This window comes from Ambystoma mexicanum, chromosome 8, assembly GCF_040938575.1.
Source record: "Ambystoma mexicanum isolate Mex_15411 chromosome 8, UKY_AmexF1_1, whole genome shotgun sequence".
NCBI classification, from domain to species: domain Eukaryota; kingdom Metazoa; phylum Chordata; class Amphibia; order Caudata; family Ambystomatidae; genus Ambystoma; species Ambystoma mexicanum.
Window position 1 is genome coordinate 91,240,542 of NC_090929.1, and position 20,219 is coordinate 91,260,760.

At 44.3% G+C, this 20,219-nt stretch overlaps 1 protein-coding gene across 5 annotated transcripts in view; it reads right to left on the reverse strand.

Moving 5' to 3' along the window:
• ZBTB43 (zinc finger and BTB domain containing 43) overlaps positions 1-20,219 on the reverse strand; it is a 194,102-nt gene that overhangs the window by 114,203 nt on the left and 59,680 nt on the right. For 3 of the 5 annotated variants that reach the window (XM_069609381.1, XM_069609384.1, XM_069609380.1), the window contains exon 2: positions 9,862-9,996. The exons of the other annotated variants lie outside the window; for them this stretch is intronic. The gene's annotated coding sequence lies outside the window, so the exon portion shown is untranslated. The remainder of the gene's footprint in view (positions 1-9,861; positions 9,997-20,219) is intronic. 5 annotated transcript variants of the gene reach the window in all.

A 20,219-nucleotide genomic window follows, 5' to 3' on the forward strand; every position in this document is an offset into this window, starting at 1 on the left:
GGAAGACGAGGCCGTCCTATGTCCGGATTAGAGCCCCGAGAAATTGTTTTACTTGACTGGGGACTAGACTGGATTTTTTCTCGTTGGTGGAAAATCCCAGACTGAACAGAAGGTCTACGGTCTTCTGGGTGTTCAAAAGCCTGTGTCATAAGAGTCCCCTGTTATGAGCCAGTTGTTGAGGAAAGGGTAAACCGGGACGGACAGTCTGCGCAGGTGTGCTGCCGCGACTGCCAAGACTTTTGTTAACACCCTTGGCGCCGAGGCGATGCCGAAGGAGAGCACTTTGAATAGGTAATTCCTGTCCTCTATCATGAACCTTGGATGTTTCCTGTGCGCTGGCAACATTGAAGTATGAAAGTATGCATCTTTCATGTCCAATTTTGCCATGTGATCCCTTTGTTTCAGTGGGATCACTTCCTGTAGCGTAACTACACGAAACCTTTGAGGTTTTATGAATTTGTTCGCTGGGCGCAGGTCTAGAACAGGGCGCATGGTGAGGTCCCTTTTGGGTACAAGGAAGTACACTGACTAAATACCCTTGTTTATCTGAACAATAGGGACAGCTTCTATGGCGTCCTTTCCCAGCAGCGCTTCCACCTCTTGATTCAGGATCTGCAGATGGTCCGGTGAGAGGCGCCGTGAACGTGGCGGTCTATACTGTGGTGGTCGGGCAAATTCCATGCATTACCCGTGGGCGACCGTCTTTATAACCCACTGGTCTGAAGTTATCCCCTCCCATGCCGTGAGGAAAGATGTGAAACACCCCCCGACCGGGGTGACATGGGCGGGGACCTGGAACTGTTGATCATTTCTGACCAGAGGCTGCGGCTCCTCTGGGATTGGGGACTACCTCTGCCTTTGCTGCGTCGCTGACCCCCATGTGGGTAGTAGGCATGGCTTCCTGACGTTTGTCCAGAGTTAGTTACCCATGCTGTAGTTGTTCTGACTTGCTCTCGAAAGGACCGACGAGAACCACCTCCCCTTTGTGGGGAAAGGTTTCCGAGTTATTTGTTGCAAGGACTTAAGAGTCTTGTGCGCTTTCTTGCCCAGCTCCAGGGCATCGTCGACCGCTTTCCCAAAGAGATTGGTCTCTTCTATGGGTTTGTTGATAAGAGTGGCCTGTGTTTCAGGCTTGAACCCTGAGTTGCGAAGCCAAGCGTGACGCTTGAGTAGAGTGCCCTGGGCCAGAGACCTGCCTGCTGTCTCAGCAGTGTCCAGAGTGCCCTTTATTATATTCTGATTTACCTGCCTGCCCTCGGCCACGATGGTGAGAAGCCTGGACCTAACGGGTTCAGGAATCTCCTGGAGACCTTCTTGTACCAGGTTCCATTGTGCGTCTGCATAACTAGCCGGCAGCGTGGCGTTATTCGCTATGCGTGTGGTGTATGCAGCTGCCGAGGTAACACGCTTACCTAGGGCGTACAACCTCTTGGATTCCTTATACGGGGTGCCTCCCCCGTAGCAAGGGGTACTCCTGCCCGTTTCCAGGTAGTAGTGACTACCAAGGAGTCGGAGTGGCGTGGCCTTTAATATACTGAGGGTCCGAAGGAGCTGGCCGAAATAGTTTTTCCACTCTTGGGTTCACTGACCGGGTCTGAGCTGGCGTGACTAGTGAGGGGGCCAATCTTCTTTTAACCGAATTTAGGAGGGGAATGGCTTGGTTTGGGGGACGGGGGGGAATTTCTCCTTGAGAATGTCCTCCACAAGGTCTTGTTCGGGTATCGCCTCCTGAGTAGTGATTTGAAAGTGATCTGCTGCCTTCCTTAAGATGGCATTGAAGGCCATATGGTCGTCTACAGGCGAGGCCTGGCGAGCCGGGGTGGATGGAGGAGAATCCAGGCATAGACCATCAGTGTCCTGATCTTGTGTTGGGAGCATCCATGGCTCCGTTTCCACTTGCTGGGTTTCCTCCCAGTTGTCCATGGCATCCGCCTGGTCCTCAGTGTAGTCCTGCAGGAAGGACGGGTTTTCTTCTTCGCTGTAGCTGTCCTGGTAAGTGTCCATCTGGACCACATCTTCAGAAACTGAGGGCTGAGAGTCAAGATTTTCTTGGAAACGTGAAGCTGATCTTAAAAGAGGGTCCTCACGAGTTCTCTCAGGGGGAAGGATGCTCAGAAAGCGAGACAATACTTTCAAGACGATCCATGCACCCTTCGAATTTCTCCCTTGTCCACTTAGAGGAACCAGAAGGGCCCAAAGGTGGAAAATCTTTGCTTTCTGCCCTTTGGCATCAAAATTTGTCTCCAACGGTGTTGGACAGAGGCTCCCGACTGTCCTCATAGGTTTCACGAGTATCGGGGGCACCAGGGCGTGTCTTTAGACTTATACGCGGCCTGCCCCATACGTTTCGATCGGTGTAGGTACCGCCCAACTGCCGAAGTAATTCTTGCGATACCATCTTCAATCTCTGCCGAATCTGCATGAGTTAACAGGTTCGAAGACTTATCGGAAGATTTAACGCCTACTGCGGCGTTAGAGGGCCTAGCGGTAGATTTTTCGCCTGGAGGCCTAGTAATAGGTTTTGGGCCTGCCGGGTCTTTAGGGACCGTCAAATGACCGCGCTTCGACGTGTAAACCCGATTTAGGGGTAGCGCCCTTGTTTTTGGAGTGCCCAGACACAAGACTGCTGCAGATTCAGGGAAGGCTTCTGATCTACCCTATCAGAGGAATCCGCCGAAATTTGCCACGGCCCTGTTGCCGCTTTCACCTTTTTCGAACCATCGAAATCGGTGGTGGGGTTGTGTGCTTAGTGTGTTGTGGTTTTTGTACGCCCCTGTCACCGGGTGTTGTCCCTGAAGCAAGACTTGCGTCATGCCTTGAAGGGTCGGGGACAGGTCTGGCAGACCTAGAAGTGTCCGTCTCAAAGTCTATGACATCCGATATGGATGTTTGGTCATCAGAGTTGCCCCGGTCACTTTCGGCGGGTTTGGCGGTGGGTGAAGAGGGTTCAGCTCGTGACATACCGTACGTGGCCCACCGCTTTACACAGTGCTCCTTAAGGGTCTAGGCCGAAGGAGCTTACAAGCCGCACACCGCTTCACGTCGTGATCTAAGGGGAGACAAGAATGACACGTTCTGTGCTAGTCTTTCCACGGGTATCTGACCCTACACTTAGGGTAGAACCTAAATGGAGTCCTTTCCATAGCGAAAGGTATAAACAAAGATGACCAGACCTAGAGGGCAAAGAGGGGGAAAGAGGAAAGACATAACGAAAGATCTGGCCACCCCAACCCCACTCTCCATACTGTGTAGGCCGGCCAGAGGGCCCGGCCACGTGAATGCCTCAGCCGCTGGATCTTAGGCGCTGAAATCCACCGCCGTAGAAACTTTCAGCAGTGTTCGTCCAAGTTCTAAATCGCCGTGGAAGTGACTTATAAGGGAATAACTGACAAAAGATAAACAATGTCTCTTATGTAAGAGCTCTGCCATAGGGCGACCAGTTATCTGGACGGAAAAAAAATATTTGAGGGACCTTGGCACGTGAGGGATTTTGGGTACACTACACGTCACGATAGGGATAGTGTTACAGACACGCCTAGGCCGACATCCCCTTCCGGTCAACGAAAGACAAGATGCAATACTCCACTGTTACCACTGGATGTCGGACCATATGCACATCATGTGAGTCTAAGCAGATTAACAAGCATCAGAAATGTTTTCATAAGGTGGTACTTTCCTGATGTGTGGCTACAGAGGAACAAATATTTCAAAATAATTTACTAGGATTGTTAATCAGGATTCTAGTAACATTTAGAATTCAAACACATTGTGGTACCAAGCGGTTGCAAAAGTGTATAAGTAAACCATTGCATGGGAGAGAAAAACCTATTCACTACGCTGCAACAACAGGTTTCCATTTTTATTGTGAGCTAGAGACTAAAGAAACATTTAATTCAGAAAGGTAGATTTGCCAAGAAAAAAACAGGATGCATTAAAAGCAGACTTTGGCATATTCCAGCCAGTGAAGCAGCCCTCAGGCAAGACACAAAAAAACGTACCCCAAGACCAGGTGGGGTGCGAGTAGAGATTCAAGTGGAAAGGGCTGAGGAAACTGCTTCCATTTTGGTAAAGAACTCAAAATAATCCAAAGAAAGGCCGATTCACAGAATAGAAAGGCAGCTATCGCTGAAATTCCAAAACCCACGTCTTGCCAGAGTGAAGGCAGAAGGCATGTAAAAGGCTTGGCGCGCGGGGGGACTTCTTAAAATCCCAAAACTACAGAATAGTAGCCTTCATTCATAAACCAGAGGGCATCTCATGGAGGAGTTCAGATGTCGACCAGCTTTAATACGAATGTACATAGAGGGACCAGAGAGCTGTACTGACAAGGAAAATACCAGACGATGCAAGTCCCAAAACGAAAATTGGTGGGCTTGAATAAGTACACGTACTGCTTGCCTCGTAACTTATGATTGGTATAGTCTCCCTGACAGTATTGCAAAAGCATGAGAACATTGGAAGAAATCAACTATGAAATAGATTTCTTTGGTGTCATCTTGAAGCCATATTGAACCACGGTTATGATGATCTTGGAGAGGAGAGTGTTTCTTGCGATAGCTTGCGATGCCATGGTCACTCCTTGGCAGCACGTGGCGAGTGGAAAGGACTTCTAGTTAGTGACCAGGCAGTAACTGAGCTTCCAAACATATAGAGCAGTGTGCAAGCTAAGCCATCAAAAGGGGCTGTTGCGTTGAAGCAGCCTGGCATAGAGGTTGTTCAGCATCTCCAGTCCTAGAATCACCATCAGCGCAATCTATAGGGTACCTCTGGGTTGCCACAGGTAAGGCCAGAGACTGATACTAAGTCCGCCAGGAACATCAGCCTGGGGGCCAGGAAAATGCTGCAGATGTGGCATCTGAGGATTTCACCTGGTGTTAGGTTGTGTAGACCTTCGGTGCAAGCCTCAGGAACATATGTTTTACAACATGATAGGGCCCCAGGGCAACTCAGAAGGAACATGCTTTGCCGGAGCCACAATGGGAGCAAGTAAAAAAGAAACATACTTTCAGCTCTATATACTCTGCTGGAGACTACTGGCTGAAGAATTGCTTCCCACCAAAAATAGCCTGGCGAGGAGAGAAGAAAGGGTAATCCATCACATGCAGTGTAGTTTTTCGGACCCGAGACATCAGCACCTTAACACCAGTAAATGTAGATCAGATTGTAACCTGCAATGTTACATCCTTTCTCGCTTGCTAAATTTACAGTAACACACAAGAATCGTCCGATGTTGCTTTACAGTAACACACAAGAATCGTCCGATGTTGCATTAGTCATAGGGCTTAGCACCAGACTTTTTTAAAATCCAAAAATATATTTATTTTCATTGATCAAAAAATATTCTTGCTCTTCTTTAACAACCAATCACATACATTTCACAACGTAAAACAAAGTTCAAAAGGACAGACTTAATTTTTGCGTTGGTGCTTAGTAACAAAAGTACCAAAAACCATTAGTACATCGCAGATGTTCAAAAAATCTTTTTCCAAAATTCTTGAACAAAATCGGATCCAAATACAACACACCTAGTACATTAGACAGAAAATATGGCATATGAAATTAACCCATTCTAATCTCACTGTATTTTTCATTTCTTAATATTTTATTAATCTACTTCTGTGACAAGTTGTGGGAAAGGTCACGTATTGTCCTTATCGGGAAAAAGAGACTAGTCAGTTGATGGGATCTAGTCGGATCTTGGTCGACACAATGTGTTTCGGCCCTCCTCTTGAGATTGTCCCCTGCGGTCTCACGTTTATTAATCCAGCCTCTTCTACCTGCTACTTAAACGTCCTGGTTGTTCATACCATCATGGAGGCAACTCAAGTGTGTGTTGAGCAGAACGAGAGTACCTGGCAGCTAACATGGGTCTGCGTGACTCAGGTCCTAGTGCAGATGTATTGAATGATGGAACAGATGCAATAGAAACTGCGGGCTGCCAACACTCTGCGGGAGGCCAGGGTGAATGCTGCCCGGAAGGCAGAGACAGACGAACTGGGGGGTGGAGGCCGTTGCTGCTCGCTCGAGCTGAAGCGACCCTCACCCTGGCTATGATCAAATGTCATTTATTGAACAGCATGTTATCTCAAACAGAAAACAACATTGAGACCTGCACGGAAATCGGTAACAGAATAACAAACTTCAGGCAGGGAATCCCAAACAGGAATGGAACCTTACATGTTGGCTAATTGAACTGCAAGATAGTTGCATCAGGCCAAGACGCCCAAAAAAGAACAGACCCACCCTTATGGGAGAGGAGGTATAGTGAACATAGGATGAATTCGGGGACACAGAAGCAGATAAGTCACAAAGAGGAACATATATCCACAGGTCACAAAGTGGTTGCGGTCCCCACAGTTATTCCCATAAAATATGACAAAAGGAGAGAGCCCAGTTCAGAAAATCAACCAGTGTGAGCCCTGTGCACAAATGTCTTGGCTGCATCAGAAAACACAAATCTTTCCTTAGTGAGACATTTAATTTTGCCATGTGCCAAGAGACCCTAGCTACACCTAACTGATGGCACCCATAGAAGCTGAAACCTGTCTAGGGTTGCTTGTGGTCTCGTGCAGAAGGGATGTGACCAAGCAGGTCGGTCTGGACTGCCCCTTTCGTGGGGGGCCCAAGTTTGATTTGCATATGGTCTTTCCCCTTTCTTTAAATGCCTGGCAGCAAAGAACCATGCCTGGAGGGTTGACTAGAGCAATTGCGAGAGGTTTAAGGTAATTGCTAAACCTTCAAGGCGTCACCACTTTTGTTTTGCTCAAGTCAAACAAAGTAGCACGGGTATGGCCCAGATGTGGGTCTAAAGCCTGCTGGGCCTAGAGACGCAAGTTACACCTAACTGAGAACGCCCAACGAGGCGGAAACATGTCTGGGGATGCTTGTGGTCTCATGCAGAAAGGATGTGACCAAGCAGTTCGGGCTGGACTGCCCCTTTTGGGGTGGGACCAGGCCTGATTGGCATATGGCCTTGCCCCCTTCTTTAATTGCTTGGCAGGATGAAGAACAATGATCTGGGGGATTGCCCAGAGCAATGCCAAAGGTTAAAGATCAATTCTAAACCTTCCAACCATCAACTCTTTTGTTTTGCCAATCAGAGGCCACAACCCCACGCAACACAATGGAATTCCTGTTCTCCAGAAATCTTTTTCAACTTCAGCATCGTTTTGGTCTGCGTAGTCCCATTGAAGTGAAGCGCTTTATCGAGGCGTGCCTCTTATGGAGGGTTCACTTGGCGGGCTCCCAAAGAGTTCCACAGGAGCAGAGCCCACCCCCCACGCCAGTCGAGATGATAACCTGAACGCTCTTTTAATGCTGTATGTGTTTGTGGAGAAAGAGAGCAATCCATGCAGGACTCATTGCCTGTCCTTTGTTAGCCCATTTCCCACACGTCATATTCAGTTTAAAATAAGGCTTCTGCCACTTACCACTTCAGGTAAGTTTATCTGTCCCAAATGACTCAGCCTCTCTTCCAGTATTTTCACACAAGGAGTCGCATTGAATATATTTCTGCCCCATGTGAGCGGAATTCCATGGCCACCTCTGATGGCACAGTCTGCTGAACCTTATACAGGGTATGAAATTGAGGGGCCCTGGGAGCTATTTAGTTCCTGCTTATAGCCTAGACAAGCACGTTTAGCTTAGAACCAACAATTACCAGGAGCTACTTTTGGCTCCTCGAGGGCAACGGATGCCGAACAAACACAATTATGTGAATTTAACACTGTGCATTTGGGACAATCTATAAATAAACATGGAGGACACATCTATATAACATTTGAAGCATAAGGGGTCATAAATAATGGTTAAAAATCATGTTTGCATTTTTATGAGGAGGTTATAATTGCGTAACGCAATGTACTAGCTCCTCCTTCTTTAGTAGCATCTCCTGGTGACTGGTTCATGCTGGATGCATAGGAGCTGCTTGTAGCTCCGGTTTAGCCAATCTTAATTTCGAGCCCTGTTATACACATTTTTATGATGAGCTTTCATGGACGCCAAGATCCCACAAGTTGTGAGGTACTTCACAGTGCTCCCATGAAGCATAGACTGCTCTCTCCAAGGTCTTGTGCAACATGTTTGGGGCTGATGACTCCTTTCTCCCTTCTATACATGTCCCTGCTGTTTAAACAAGATCCTTCAAGGAGAGAAAAAACGTTGCCACCACCCAGGACAAGGCAAGGCTATCTCTCATAAAACTCGCACCTCCCGACATTTGGCCAAGGGTGTTCAACAGCTCTGCTGCTCTTCATGGAGACTGCTCACATAGGCCCCAGTTAAACCTCTATTTACATATCTGTGCTCTGCAGCCATGCTCCCAAAATCACCTGACATAGCAGTCTCTTGTCTGCCGGTCTGTGCCAGACCAGAAACCCCCAACTTTCTACTGCTGCCATCAGGTGTAGAAAAGCTAATTGTGAGTTGGAGAGAGGCTGTCATTCTAATCCAAAACAAGACAGAGCATTGGGGGCTTGCGGTAGCAAGCTAAAAAGCCAATCTTAACTCCACAGCTTCCTTCCACATTCAGACTCTCTTATGGTCTTCCACAGAATTAAAGCGAGCATAGTGCCTCAAGAAAGCAACGACAGCTTGCAGCACCCATAGGCCTGTGAAGCGGTGAGGGAGTGGTCACCTTTGTCGTCACTCTGCTCGTCCGAATACACTTTTGCCATTTTCCCTGCGGAGGCCTACACTGTGATGACAGCTCGACCTATCCCCTCTGATGGCAAGATGTTTGAAGCAAGCACCAGAGGCATTGTCCCTATAGAGCGAGTGGAAACCCCATCACTCTTACCTACAGCAGACGTTCAAGGAAGCGGGCAGACATTTATTTTTGTCACATTTCACTAGGGCTATTTTTTCACTTGCATTTGAATTAAACGTTGCCCCTCTGGGATGTTCTTTCCGAAGCACCAGAATTCATTTTGTATTTGCTTGGATTCAGACATTGCACATGCCCGCTCATACCACCAGGAGTTATACAATTAGTGCATTTTCTTTATGACTCTTCTATCCGTCTACTGTCATGCGCTTATTTCGGTTGATTAACACTCCCCTGCAGTTGGAGTAAAATGTTTTGGTAAAAACAGGATATACATTGATTTTTTTTCGGGAGATTTTGTTTACAATTTTCTGGAAAATTATTCAAGATATCATCTCTTTGAGACACCTAAATTACACTGTCAACATTTTATACCTCTGCCCAGTGCTTCAGATAAGATTTGGAGGTGGGAATATTTTACTTCCTATAAGTTGGGAGTAAAATAATTTTTTTAGGGAGTAAAAATGCAAGTCCAATTTCCAATGCGAGTATTTTATGAACTGGTAAAAATAAAACTGGAAACTGTTTTTGTAATAATTATTTCTTTGTACCTAGTTATTCATGTTCATTACAATGTACATGCTTACTACTTTTGATCAGGTAGAAGTGTATTCCTGTGGCATTACGGAAACCACTGCTGCAAACATATCCATGGGGCTGTGTGGGTGAAAGCAGGGGGGCGATAATGTCCTACGTGTCGTTTCCTGTCTTTTTGTTGGGAGTATTTTTACTTCCTATTATTATTTGGGAGTATTTGCCTATTTTTAAAGGGAGTACAAATGTCCGATAGGCTCATCCATATCCTGCTTAGGTATGGGCACATGCGATTAAGAGCCATGTTGTGTGCATACAGCATCCTGCAGTGCTCAGAAACTTTGTCATGCCTGTGCTGTATCCATGGTGTCCGGAAGCTGAAATTACCTTATTGTAGCAATATCCTGCTTTATACCATTAGCAAGAAGGCGTGGATGGGGTTCCAAGCGATTACTTTTCTTACAGAGGAAGAGTGCTTTCAGGTAAGAAGTCAATTAAATTACCTTTGTTATGAGATGCATTTCTGTACTTATATTGTAGTGGAAAAATACCCAGCAGCCATGTCCACTATTACTGCAGCCCATCCATGATGCATGGCAGACAGCTCTTTCACAGGATCATTGTGTTATGTGTTGACCCTGGGAAGCAAGCAAACACATGTGAAGAGCAGGTCTGCCTAAAAAATAATTTGTACAGGAGTAAATATGTCAAGTTGCAAGTTTATTTGCCCCCTCAATTCTTCACATTCACACAGCGCACTATTCTTACTTGCCAACAGTCAGTTACCAGAAACTAATGGCTAGTGGAAATGTCAAGGTCTGATTTGTACATGGATGCACTATTGAAGCACATGTTAACAGAAATGGGCCCGAAACTCAGAGAATTTGACTAACAATGTAGGTTATATTTTCCATTTAGAACCGCTTAAAACACCAACATCTTGTTTAAAAGGACAGTCCCATAAAGTGTGTGATGGGATTTTCTCTATTCCTTCTGACATTTTTTATCTCCATTTGATTATTGACTCTTCCTGGCAAACACTTTCTACTTTGCCACACTCCCAGCTGATCGACACTACTGGATGTATCAAGGTACAATATTTTAAAGGGAGGACAAAAGCAGCGGCCCAGTGGGCACACTGGCAGCATGCCAAAACAAGCCAGTATGCACCTGATCTGAACAGGGCAGATGCAGGAATATTTGCTCGATTTCCCGCACCAAAGCTATTCTTACCCAAGTCTGTCGTCCTCCAAGAAAGCGCCGTTCTCCCTCGATGAAACCGTCACTCAAGATTATTTGGGCAGTTCACCATTTTTAAGTTCTCAACTAATTTGTCACAGGCCCTACCAAACAAGTGCACTCACACATACACACAACTAATTACTCCCCTTAAACAAGCTCACCTCAGTAAACACAAGATCCGCCATTAAGCATAGATCTTACATTCACATTGTATACTTGATAGGGGTATAAATACATCAACAACGTCTTTCGAATGATAACTTATGAGCTCTCTTTGAGCTTGAGTCCTCCCACAACCCAAACCCCACACACTTTAAAATCTTAGTAGCAAGTGTAAAAAAGGCCCACTTGTCATCGAGGGGTGCTGCCAGTGACAACCACATCTTTCAAGATTAAGCCCTCTCAAACACATTAATTCCCAAAGTAGACCAATTTATCGTGCATAAGAACTGGACTATCCTTGGGCACTTCGATTTAAAAAAATTGATGACTTATTACGATCCAGCTAAAACCTAGATGGCTCCAAGGCAGGCCTACATTGTCATCAAAACATACAAGGTCCCAACTATGAAACGGGTCACTCTTTCTTTAAAAGGAAAATCTCTTTCCATCCTCCAATAGCTTGGTCTGATCACTGTGCTGAATAAATATTAGAACATAAAGTCTGAACTCCAAATTAGTCAAATCATCCAATCCATAAAGGTTACTTGTACTGCGTTTCCATTAAAGGACAGACATTCTCACGCAGTGCTCCAGATAAGATTTTGAGGTGGGAGTATTTTACGCATGATTTTTCAAATTAGAGCATAAATGCAATTTCAAGAGTAAAAATTAGTTTTCTCCTCTGCAAGAGAGTAAAACTTATCCAACACATACGTTATGGGTATGAACACATTTTAAAAGGGTGCGTGCTTTATTGTGTTGCTCGCTTAGCTGTTACAGATTTGGTCTTTCAGTTGGAAGTTCACCATCATGCATAAGAAGGCTATGCTGCTGACAAAAGAAATGCTACATTGCCATCTAGTGGTGGAAAGTATGTTTTTTTAATGAATAAATCAAAGGGTACATGGTAGGCAGTACAAAATTAAATGGTCAGTGTTTGCCATATTTACATGCGTAAAAGGGCAAGATACACCCGTTAACTGGTAGGCTGTTCTCACGATAATAGAACCAAGCCCCAAACATACAAACTGGACTGACAACTACTTAACTGGCTTCCAAACTAGATTACTCAGGAAATAGACCCAAAACAGTCTTAAAGTTCATCTTAATGAAGCACCTGCTAAGAGGGTTTTCTGAAGAACTAAAAGCTTTCAGAAAAAAGGCTGAAACATGTGTAGCGCAATCACTTCAGCAACAGACAAAATCCTCGAGTGGCCAATTTTTAAATATAATAACTTGAGATACGCAAAAAACGTAATTGTAAAGAACCTCTTGTTTGCCTCCCCATCCAACTCACTTTGCCACCTGACGGATGAAATGCAAAATCCAGTGGCAACTCAGAATGACATAGCACAGGAGCAACCATTATGCGATAATCTGGCACTTTTGCTCTAACAAAAATCTCAAAAATCAATGTTGAAATAAATGAGTAAGAACATTTTCTGTGCCGCGACTGTCATGGATGTGTTTACTTGTCGGTCACCTGCCCTCACTCCAAGAAACCAGTTTAAAAACCTTGAACCAAGAAGAATATGGTTAACTTGTCCAGGGTACAAAATGTCCATGCACCACTAGACACTGGGTAGTGATCATTTACTCTTGGCGACTGAGAAATAGTATGCTGTGTTTATGTATAGAATTGAGGTGGCGAGTGACATTTTTTATGGCTAGCTAGTAGCTTGCAACTTGAAATTGTGTCCCTTGAACTAGTCTAGAACTGTAAATGTTCTGACGCGCCAGCAGATATACACCCAGCCCGCAGCCCTTAAGTGGCTGGCAAACCACCTAGATTAGCCAATCAGTTTATAAGGATACCAAACAACGTTCTCCTCTGGTTTCTGCTTACACAAACTTCAAATGAAGTTGCATCAGTCCTATGCAGAAAAGAAACAAATTGTGCCCCTACGGTGCATTAAACCTCAATCCGAAGTGGTCACTACTCCCGATTGACATTTTGGAAAACGGCTGTCAACCATCACATGGCATGGAAACCAAAGTGCCCAAAATTTTAGACTATCTGAAACGAGTGGTGAAGTTTGCCATGGTTGGTGTGTTGGCCCTTCTGGGCACATTGGTGGCATTCAACACCATCTGCCATTCCATTCTTCTCACCGTTTCAAATTCTCACCGACTCAAAATTTGTACGTGCAAGATGCAGCCCCGAATTCACTTCATTTAATCAGACAGGAAACAAGAATGTATTCCAGACCCATGTGTCACAGCTGTCCAACACACTGGAGTTACCCAGACCTAATCCCATTCACCTCTCTTCCTAACATTTCCTCATTACAGTTACTACAACTGATACAATGTTTTGGTGTAAAACGTTAGAACACACCTCTTTAACTAACACTAGAGATGTATGACCTATCTTTTGTCTTTAATCAGCATCTAGATGCTGGATGGATTTATGCTCTTCCTTAAATGGAAACAATAAATCAAAATCCACTTTCTCTTTAAGCAAACTAAAGAAATACGTTGCTAAAGTAATGTAATCAAATGCCTTCTGCCACTTGGATAAGCCATAACTGTTAAAAAATAAGCACAGCTAAACTGAAAAGGTTACTAGTCGGGCTGCTCCCAGCTCAGGATAGACAATACTTAGCCAGGTAACTAGGAGATAGCTCGAAGTGCTTCAAGTACTGAAAGACAAGGGTATCCTCTTAAAGAAAATTGTCACGGTTCCCCAGGCGTAACAATGTTTGGAAAGACTTCTTTAATCTCTGATTTAAGAGTAATATTTTCACTTTCCTCTTTGTCTCAGCAAGAATGCAAGCTGCAACTCAGGCTTTCGTCATGGTTTCGATAGGCTATTAGGACCACAACCCGAACTTCCTAAGCAACCAAATGTATCTGCTATACTATTAAACAGACCCTTTGTTCGCATTCCACCCTCCTGGCAATCACACCTAAGTTATAAAATAGATAAAGAAAAGCCACACATCCTCGGTAGGAGTCCCTACATTTAGCACCTGCACCATCTCCAACTTTAGAGAATTGAGAACTATACCTTTAGGAAACATCTGAAAACCTTCCAGGCTAGGCCACCAGGAGATGTACAAGTAAAGATATTGAAAAAAACGACACAGTTAATATTATCCTATTCATCGCAACAAAACACAGGAAAATCGGCGTATGTGGGAAACAAAGACACAAAACACCCTCCATTAATATTGAATCATCCCCCACGATGTAATTTGTGATTGGCTTGTTGATTCCTGCTGTTTGCGATATCATGTTTGTACTCCTAGGCTGAGCAATGGGAGGAGGACTCTTAAGATTGTTGCCACTTCCCACCCCTGTCAAATTTCCTGGGTTTTGTTACAATGAATCAGATCTTAACACTGTCTGAGCTAAAGTTATTAACTAAAATTCAAAGGATTTGTTATGCTATATCTTCTCCATGGGCCAAGGCCTTCAGCCATGGCCACTGGCCATGTTGCATGCACTAATTTGTCAAAAATAAGAAAAAAGCCAAAGGCCCACTGGCAATACCTCTGCCAAGTAACTAATCTGACACCTTTGTCCATAGCCAATGGGCATTGCAATCATGCCATTTCCACTTTCGCAGTTGCATCAACTAAAAAAATGACCATGGCCAGTTGCTGTGGCCTACAGCCATGGCCCATATATTCGCTCATTTGAAAATAACGTGATCCCTTCTTTCCTACTGACTGTCCATGCCAAACCAATACAAGTAAAAGAACATGGGCCACTGTCCCTTTCCTATGCCGTCCTCTCCTTTCATTTCCTGCTGAAACGTATCAAGGTCACCTCACCGCCACCTTGCATTACGACAGTAATCATTCCTGTTAATCATTTCCACCGTAATGCATGGTTTGCTTATTACCCTGGAAGTCGGAAAACACTTTACAATTTTAAGGTCCTCCCTATCCCATCTGCCATCTCCATTTCCACTCCTCCTTTATAGGTCCTGCCACTGCAAATCCTCCCCGACTCTCCATTTCTCCCCCTTTCATTAGTTGGTTTGCGTGCCACATTTATTTTTTGAGTGTGTCTTGCGATGTTCCCATAGTAAGAAAAAAAAATCTGCCACAAAATTAGCTCTCCCGCCCACGTCAAGTTTCCACAACTACCCACGTTTCCCCCTCTACCCAAATGTGAAACAACCCCTTTCCCACTGTACAATTTGGAGCCCATTTCTTTTTTGGCATTCCAAAAATATGAAACTAGGCTCGTCATTTCAGAAAAGCCTCAGTGCTGCAAAGTACCATGGAAGAAAGGTTAAAAAAAAAAAAACATTGGGCAGTGGGCTCCCCCTTCTCCATCCATTTTATGTTTAAAAATCACTGGATGGATATAAAACAAAACAAACAAAAAGGTATACTTGCAATGTTTAGCGACCAACTTGCTTCCCCATTTGATGTAAATGCTTCTAGCAGGTTTTGTGTTACAGCTGTTCAATTGAAGAACCTTTTCCTCTATGGGAAAATGAACGAGAGTAGGTCGAAAATTACTTTTGAACCATTTAGCAATTTTCTCAAAAGTTTCCAGTTTCAAGGGGCCTGTGTCTCACTTTTAGTTTGAATTTCAGCCAAATCCATTCAGCGAGTCAAGGTTATCAGCAATATAATTTTGCAATATAATTTTGCGAAAAGTCAATGCAATCGATGTTTGACTTAATTATAGGGCAGCTAATACCCCTCCCCAGGGGTGCAAACGTTCTGTATAATCAGAGGTAAAATGCCAAAAATAAAGTTAATAGCCAGGCATTTAATTAATAAATAAATAATAAAAAAATACATAAATAAAAATTAAAAAAGCACTGTCCCCACACTTCACACTTCTTCACATGCACAGCACACAAACACGTACAAGCCAAAAATCAGTTATCAGTAGCCAGTGGCGAAGGCTGAACAAGTATCCTTAACAAAACGACAAGTCCTGCTTTCAGGCAATGGCCAATCAGGCAATGGGTGACATATCCCAGACCAGGTAATGAGCAGCTTGCGCCCTGGGGGAAATGCGATGTGGTGCTCTGCCCAGTGTGTCAAGAGGCTTGTCATTTACCCGACATGTCCTCTGGCAGGAACATTATCCCACACTTCTTTTGTATTTAGCGTGAGGATTGGCAACAGTTTTATTTTAGCATAGGCCCTTTTTATTTGACAAAGACACCACTAGGACTGTCTTATTATTGTTTGATAGTCGAAGCCTGCTCCCATCTTAGATTTAGGTCTAGAATAGGTGTTTTTCCAACCTTCCTATACTGTTTAAACACCCTTGAACTGTGATCACTTGTGCGTCTTTACTGCTGCCAGCATGAGTTCCTTACAGCTAGCTTCCTAGTTGCACAGGATGACTTAAGGTTCTTTATCGTCAGAGGCCACAAAGCGCACAAACTAGCAACTGCAGATGGAGCAGACGCATCACAACTATTTGTGCCTGCTCGGCAGAGCAGTTGCGTCTTTCCACTAAAGTCTGTTTCTGGCCTCTTCTTCTCACTCTGCCTTCCTCCATGGGGGATGGAAATACTGCTGGGCGTCTGCCCAGCAATCTGCTTGGCTTGTTGCTGCTCCACCAGGGCAGGAGCTCGTAGCACTGAGATTTGCCTAAATGATGTAGTCAAACAGCTGCTATGGTGCAGTGTTGCAGTGAACACGGCAATTGTTGCCTCTTTTGACCAGACCCCTCGATTTCTGCATGGTTTACGATGGAGGGTATTTAATTACTTGCTCCGAATGGTTTCCATTGTAGTATTGCTGTTTTGTGGCTCCCAACCCCGATTTGCACAGGTTTTGCGTAGGTGGTGTTACTTGCGGTAGGCATGCTTTTTACTTGCTTCATTATTCCAATATGTGGATTGTCCAAGTGGATTCTCCACCCGTAAACTCAAACTGTAAACAGACTTTAAAACCAAAGATATTCTGTGCAGTTTCACAGACTGTTTGGGTGTTCCACAGTGACAATTCACACCTACTAACCACATGTTAAGCAGACATAGCAAAACATGCATAAATGTGTATTCTCCATGCTTTATCCATTGTATTAATCAAGATGAGGGCCATGGTAAAACTCAAGCAATAATGCTGCATTCCAAGGGCATTACTAGGCAGTGAATGACTCTTGGTCCAAGTTAGAGGCCTGAGCGTAGAGGGCATTTAATAAGGACCAAGGAACATTACTACTTGGAAATGCTTCGAGGAGGTGGGTATCATAATCCAGCATACAAAAACTCCAGACAAGAAGACACAAATATCTGATTTAAGTATATTTCAAGGAATAATCACATTGATAACATGCCCAATACTCCAGAGGTGTGGTGGAACATTGCTAGAATGTAAAACAACAACCATTTAAAAAACCATGAATATATTACCAAGTAAAATGACCATATCTAAAAATTAATACTCCTCCTAATAGCTAATTTGGAACAATGATTGCACTGGAAAAGCATACATTCCAAAACATATTTACTGGATCATAATGTGCATATTGCTCCTGGGAGGAATGAGGAACACATTACGAGAGGTATGGAGTAATAGGTTTACATTAAAATGCATACAAGAAATAACCCAACCCTAAAGTCTAAAAAATGCCTAGTGTTCAAGACAAGCAGCTTCTATAAAACAGTTATTACCCAAAAAATCTAAGAGGTCAAAAAATGAACAGCTGAGAACAAACCTCACCAAGTAAATTGATATTTCAGTCCAACATTTACAAAGCCCAGTATTCTCCAACTGTGAACGTCCAACATGTCCCAATTGCCCAAATTTGACAGTAAACAAAATCTAGATTGGTGGAAATCCATAGACTTTAAAAAAAATGGCTTAAGACATTTCTCCTCAACCTATCATCAGCCCTATAGATAAGGTGTGCATCAGCCACTTTTACTCCCTATAAAATGGGCATGTTTCCAAACTCCCAACAAAAAATAGGAAAAAAGACATCTTGCACCCCCCCCTGCTTTCACCCTCACAGCTCTATGGATATCTTAGGACCAGTAGTGCACATTGTATCTTTTAATGGGCATCAATAACTAGGTACAAAGAAATAAATATTACAAAAACATTACCGTTTTTCAGTTAAAACATAGGTTTACTTGCTTACAAAATGCTCTCATTGGAAATTGGACTTACAATTTTTACTCACTAAAAAATCATTTTACTCCCACCTTTAAAAAATATGGAGTAAAATACCACCACTTCCAAATCTTATCTGGAACATTGCCGATCATACAGTGGACCAAAAAGCGCATGGTCATTTCAATAGTCTGGGGAAAACAGCCAATACCACTATTAATGTCCAGAATCTTCCTGTAACAGCAGCCATAGGTAAGAAATGAAACTGAAATTTGGTAATTGAGGGAATTAATACTTTATTTCACATTTAAATACACATCACACAATAACAAATCATAACATTAATATAAAATGAGAATATAAAACAACACCCTAAACAACCTGATCACAGAGGGCACAAAATATGCACTTGCCACTAGCTAGTGATGTTTAAGTCTTGGCGAGTAAGAAAGGGGGAGGCGTGTATGTATAGAGTTGAGGTGGCGGGTACTTTTTTTTATATCTGGACAGTAGTTTGTAACTTTTGCCCCTGTGATCACCATAACATGTTATTTCATCCAGGGGTAAATATTTCAAAGTGAAAGCTACCAGCCAGCCATTAAAAGTGAATCTCCACCTCAATCCCAGAGAACACAATTTCTTAGGCACCACTTATCACTAGCCAATGGCTAGTGGTGAGTGCAAATATTGTGCCCTGCTTTCATCTACACAAGGGGAAAAAATCCATCAAATCATACTGAATTATACACTGCGAGTATTAAAGGTCATCACTGCAACTATACAGGGAACCCATTTATGCCACTGTATGTTCATCGTCTTTTTGTAGCAGCAATTACAGCCTGGCAACAGTAAAACAAGCTCAGTAATGTTCTAATCTTAATAGATACAATAGTGCTAGGTTATAATTACAACTATTATGAAAGCTGTACTACTTTTCATTGTCCGATATCCCTGCATAAAGTGCAAAAGACCATAAAAGTTTCATTATTCTGACTGCAAGGGCATGAATTCATAGCTCTTCCACCAACAGAATAAAGCATTTTTTAATTGGTCTTTATTTTTAATGCGAGTGACTTCGCGATAGTCTCCAGTAAGTCTATTGTATGCTTTAGTCCTTTCCCCGATATGCCATATGTAAGGTATTCCACCTATGTCTGAAACAATGCAGATATTTCAGTGCTGTTGTTCTGCAATTTGAAGTTTGGACATGATCATGTCTAATGTGTAATTGTGCTGCTTTACTGATTCTTCATGTGTCATCTTAGAAATTTTAGGTGGGCTAGATCGCCAGGTATGTGGTACATCATGCTCTGAAACATCTCGGCTGACGAGGAACAATCCAAAAGGCATTCTTGACTACCAAACGACCTCAAAGGGGAGGGATTAATGCCAGTGCCCGTTTTGATTAATTAGCAGGTGCATCTATTTGGTGGTTTGCCTTTCTGATGCCCACTGTGGGTAAATGTAATGTTTTTGTTTTAACAGTATCAGTTCTGAAATTCAGGCCATAGGGTAATTGTTGGTTACAATCTCGCTGTTGATGCTTCCGAGGTCTACAAGCAGCCTTAACTTGTTTACTTTCTCTGGTACCATGAGCTCTGCCATCATCCCCCAGCTCTCTTCCACCCCCACCCTCTTCTCTGGCACCATCACACAGGTGCCTTCCCCCATTCAGGAAAGGCATCGCCCAGCTCATCCTCGCCCATCCTCTGGCACCACCACCCAGCTCTCTCCCACCCACAACCTATTCTCTAGCACCATCACTCAGGTGCCTTCCCCATTCAGGAAAGGCATCACCCAGCTCATCCTCGCCCGTCCCCTGGCACCACCCAGCTCTATCCCTCCCATAATCTATTCTCTGGAACCATCACTCAGATGCCTTCCCCCTTCAGGAAAGGCATCACCCAGCTCATCCTCGCCCGTCCCCTGGCACCACCCAGCTCTATCCCACCCACAATCTATTCTCTGGAACCATCACTCAGATGCCTTCCCCCTTCAGGAAAGGCATCACCCAGCTCATCCTCGCCCACCCCCTGGCACCACCCAGCTCTCTCCCACCCACAACCTATTCTCTGGAATCATCACTAAGGTGCCTTCCCCCTTCAGGAAATCCATCACCCAGCTCACCCATCCCCTGGCACCACCCCCAGCTCTCTCCCACCCACAACCTATTCTCTGGAACCATCACAGCCTTCCCCCTTCAGGAAATCCATCCTCCAGCTCCCAGGCGCACCCCATGCAGCGCTTCCCTGCCACATGACTCCCTCCTTGCCACCGGCTCACTTCTCCCGGCGCCGGCCTGCCTCTTCTCCAGCAGAGCCAGCCTGTCTATCCCCACTCTCTTCTGGGAACATTCTCTCCCTGCCAGGCTGCCACCGTGCGGCTCTCCTCGTCCCCCGCCGGCTATCCTCCAG